At 42.3% G+C, this 4,626-nt stretch overlaps 1 long non-coding RNA gene across 1 annotated transcript; it reads left to right on the top strand.

Moving 5' to 3' along the window:
• The first annotated feature begins 14 nt into the window (after positions 1-14).
• Positions 15-1,891, top strand: LOC116379418 (uncharacterized). The gene is made up of 2 exons (XR_004212418.1): positions 15-282; positions 559-1,891. It is a non-coding gene; the product is annotated as an uncharacterized LOC116379418 (long non-coding RNA).
• Positions 1,892-4,626: the final 2,735 nt, after the last annotated feature.

Consider the following 4,626-nt stretch of genomic DNA (forward strand, 5'->3'; position numbering starts at 1 on the left):
CACCAGCTAGCAGCTAGATCCTCCACTGTGTTCACCAGCTAGCAGCTAGATCCTCCACTGTGTTCACCAGCTAGCAGCTCACTTAGTTTAGAAGAGGCTGAAAAGCTCCGTAGAGCTGCATGGTTGGCGACAAAGTGACACAGAATAATTCCATTCAATCACATTCAGGGAATATGCAGTAATAAGCTGAACGTTGTCTTTCGTCCCTCTTTCTACAGGAGCATTACCCAGCATGGCAGAGTTCCTCATTGATCCAGAGATGGACCAGGAACTGGACAAACTGTGAGAGCACATACAGTTTACTGTACACTGCACAGGATGACAGTATCATAATACACAAACACATTTAGGTTTTCTCACATTTTTTTAACAGACATGCTTTTCTTGTTCTTTCCTTTCGCTGTTTTCTCATTTAGTTGTCCTCATTTCCTGTCTCTGGCCTTTACTTCCTGTCCTCTTTGCTGTCTCTGGCCTTTACTTCCTGTCCTCTTTGCTGTGTTGTTCTCCTATCTTCCTCTCTTCTCTTAATAACTCGTTCCTTTTTCCGGTGCTGTCCAGAATCGCCCAGATCTCAGTGAGTCCTGGCAGCAACAGCAGCGGCAGTGCGGTGGGGGGGCTGAAGGAGGTGCAGAGGAGGGCCTCCCCCAGGAGGAACATCCACCACAGGAGGAAGATGGAGGTGGAAAGCGATGGTTCCACGGAAGAGACCGACTCCTCTGAAAACTGACCTCTAATCTTCCACCAGTCTCTGTGACACCTCACCTTCCATCTTAAGTGGGAAACACACTGTGGCTGTATGGTACATGTCAAAACGTCCATGACCATTATTAGTTATGTGAACCCACACTAGTAGTGGATCAGCACACAGCGGTGCAAGAGAACACTCCACCTTGCGACAGACTGTCTGCTTTTTCTCCAGCATGAGTCTTCATCAGAGTAGCTCTGCATGCACTCTAGATTGACTGTTGATGCTACGTATTGTTCTCTTATGTGCTCTTAGGTCCTAAAGATGTGCAAGTCCCACGTCTGCACATGATCATGTGACATGCTACTGCTCTGCACAGTGTTTTGTATTTTACTGGAATCTTACCAAACAGAATGTTTGTATTGGTTGGCAGTAATGGTATTTATTTAGTTATGAGTAGTATAAACTAAGTAGAATATCAACAGTATCACTCCAGTTTATACTCTATTTCAAAGTATTTGCAATTTTACCTGAAATTTGGTTGTTGTCATGTTTGAGAAGCCTCTTCATACCATTATGAAACACCAATACTCTCCACTACGAGTGAAACTAAGAAGTAGTTTAAGTAAGTTAGCTGCTCCATATTACGCAAAACAAGGCAGGTCTCATTGCTGGAATACAAGATAGGAACCTCTGTCATCTTGGGTGTGGAATTACTGACTAAGTGTTTGATTTTGACTAGTAGTTCTCTTGAATACCTATGTTGAATACACTTATTGTAAGTTGCTTTGGATAAAACCGTCTGCTAAATGACTGTAATGTAATGTCGTTTTTTTTTTTTATAAAATGCTGCACTTAATGTTTTCAAACCTACCTAATGTACAGCATTCCTGCTGCTTTAAATCCTTCCCTTTAAAGGAAGGATTTATAATCTGAATTGACCTCAAGATGGTCTTCATCTTCAGACACATCCTCCTCTATTTCACTGTCGTGATCAAGGATGTGCTCCAGAGCCTCCAGGGCTTTCATCCTTTTGTCTCTGTTGCTCATGTTGTCCTACAGTAAGCTGCTGTGTTGTATGTATCTGCAGAGTGTAATGTTGGTTGGACTCCCAAGCAACCATTCTGTATGTTTCACCCTGCTTTCCCCTGCTAAGTGTGAGCGGAGTTTTCCCTCGAGGAAATAAAAGGTTCCCGAAGTCCCAAAGTCAAAATAGTATCTGTATTTCTCGCACGGGTCGGGTAGTGAGAAAGAGTGTGTGTGTGTGTGTGTGTGAGAGAAATGGGGTGAAACATGGTGGGAGGGAGTAAGAAATACTTTGTCTTACATTTTCAAAGAAAGAAATGGTCTAAACTTGACCCTTCTGACCCCTTGTAGCCTCCACTTTCACTGCCGGGTCAAAATGACCCGAACATCATCTCTGTAATATAAACCTGCAGGGGGGGGGGGTTGCAAATTCATGATATTAACCTTTTTTTTTAGGTCGATTACACTAATTAAGACAAGCAGAAGAAGTTTAATACAGAAAAAGTACTTTAAAATATATTTTCTAGATTTTCAAACTTCGAAATGGGTCAATTTGACCCGCAACATAACAGGAGGGGTAGTTTCTCAAGGTACCTCCCATAATGACTGGAAACCGATTCCCACAGGTTTGGAATGGCCGCACAAGATAATGCACATGCGCTCTGTGGTTCACCTGAGCACCCAAGACCTCCGTCCACTGTCTCCCCCTCACTCAACCCCACCCTTTCAGAAAAGGGTCCCTTTGACGAACTACCTTCAAAGCAACCTGAGAATGAGGCTTTTTTTGTGTAAATAAAAGCCCCCAACACTCACTGTATGTTCTTACTACTACTACTACTACTACTACTACTACTATTACAGTTGCTGCTACTTCTACTACTATTACTACTACTGCTATTGACACTCGACTTTATTGCCCCTCTAAAAAACAAGATAATAAAACGAGTTAGCTCCATTGTATAACCGTCCAACCCGTAAATTAAAGCAAACATCATGAAAACTTGACAGGATGGTGTTCCACCAATCTGGAAGAATCTCGGCTAATATGGCGAGATAGTCGGGCCCAGAGCAGCCTATTACTCATGTATTTCTATGGACCTCAGTAGTAGTGACATCATGAGCTTCTTGATAACATTCTAACTTTTGGGTTCAAGTTTGCTTGTACTAGTGACCTGAAAACAGGTGTTAGTACTGCAGCCAGGACAGCCATTTTGTCTCCTGTCCAGTAAAAGACATCCAGAAGGCGCTGGTGAGCCGGATCATGAACTTGGAAAGGTGATTCACGCTCAGCCTTCACTGACTCTGGTGCAGATGCTAACCTTTTGAACATGACTCTCGTTTCTCAGCTGCTACTACTGCTATTGCTTCTGTCATTGTATGTATGATTTATATCATATGCATTGAACGTGTTGTAACTCTGTTATGTTGTTCATTCTGTACACATGACATCTATCTCACTTCTGTCCATCCGGGGAGAGGGATCCTCCTCTGTTGCTCTCCTGAAGGGTTCTTCCTTTCTTCCTGTTAAAGGGTTTTTGGGGAGTTTTTCCTGTTCCGATGTGAGGGTCCTGGGACAAAGGATGTTGTATGTTGTACAGATTTTGAAGCCCAATTGTTTAGTCATGTAGAAACGTATTGAGTAGCTAGAGTAGCTACTAGTTCTACTAAAATCCTGAAGATAACTATCCTTACCTGAAGGCCAGCCTGCTTCCCCACACATTTGGAAAGGGAGGGGTGAACAGAGGGGTATTTAGTTGGTTGCAATCTGCAACACACCACTAGATGCCACTAAATCCTACACACTGGGCATTTAATTATGATGAGTAATAGGCATGATTGAGGGCCTTCTTAAATGTTTTAAGACTATCTCGCCAGAGTACCTGGGGCCCGGTACACTAACAAATAGAATTGGCTGTAGTGTTTTTCAGGTTGGGTGTGAAAGACTAAGAACAAGGCTTTCAAAAGAGGTTATGATTTAGTTTAGGTTTAGGGTTTAATAATAGGCTTGAGTCAAAGATGGCTGCTACTACACTTCCTCGACCGGTGCCTCGAGCAATGTGAGTATTGGTATGACTTGGAGGAGTTGATTCATTTAGGCTGACGTATTCTTCATTACACAGCCAGGTTTCAGCAAGACAAAATAAATCACTAGGATTATCTGATTAAATTAAATCCTTATAGTGGGGCAGATCAAAGCAATTTTTAATAAGAATCGTGCAAATTATGATACAAGCATGAAATTTGTTGGAGTTGTTCTCCAGAGGTATCTGGTCAAATCTGCCTGATTGGCCATTCAAAAATCCAAGATGGTGGCTATTTTTCAAGATGGCCACCAATTGGGCCTCCCGAAATTTGTTTGTTTTTCACCGATTTGAATGATCTTGGTGTCTATTTCTATGTTTTTAGGTACTCTGGAGCTAAATATGCTACACCTTTAGCCTTCTAACTAAATATTTTCTAAATTTTGCACAATTTTGATGGTTTAAAGAAAAACAACTTCTAAGTAATTGATATTTGTAGCAGTAACCACTGATACATGGGGTGTATGGGTGTGGTGGTAGAATTTGTACCTTTGTTTCAGCAGTCAGCCAAATCCCTTGGATGGACTACTGGCACTGGTCTTCATCACTGGCCCAACTCTCATCTATGGCTCCAAGAATTGCCAATGTACCGTAGCGGCAATGGCCAAACCCCGGTAAATCGCGTTGGCTCGCGGGCTAAACTAGATGAGGGTAGCACACAGAAGGTCTGTGTGATGGAGGACATCTTCTCATTATGGAAGTGATCAAAGAGATATACTTGTAGTGACCGTTAAAAATCCCAATAAAAAAGTCACTACGTTTGCTGTAATGCTTGTTCTGACGCGTGCCATAAATAACAAAGTCCAGTTTCGAATATAGGCATTTTATTCCTCA

Source organism: Anarrhichthys ocellatus, unplaced genomic scaffold (assembly GCF_004355925.1).
Source record: "Anarrhichthys ocellatus isolate YVR2014 unplaced genomic scaffold, GSC_Weel_1.0 scaffold4277, whole genome shotgun sequence".
Taxonomy (NCBI): domain Eukaryota; kingdom Metazoa; phylum Chordata; class Actinopteri; order Perciformes; family Anarhichadidae; genus Anarrhichthys; species Anarrhichthys ocellatus.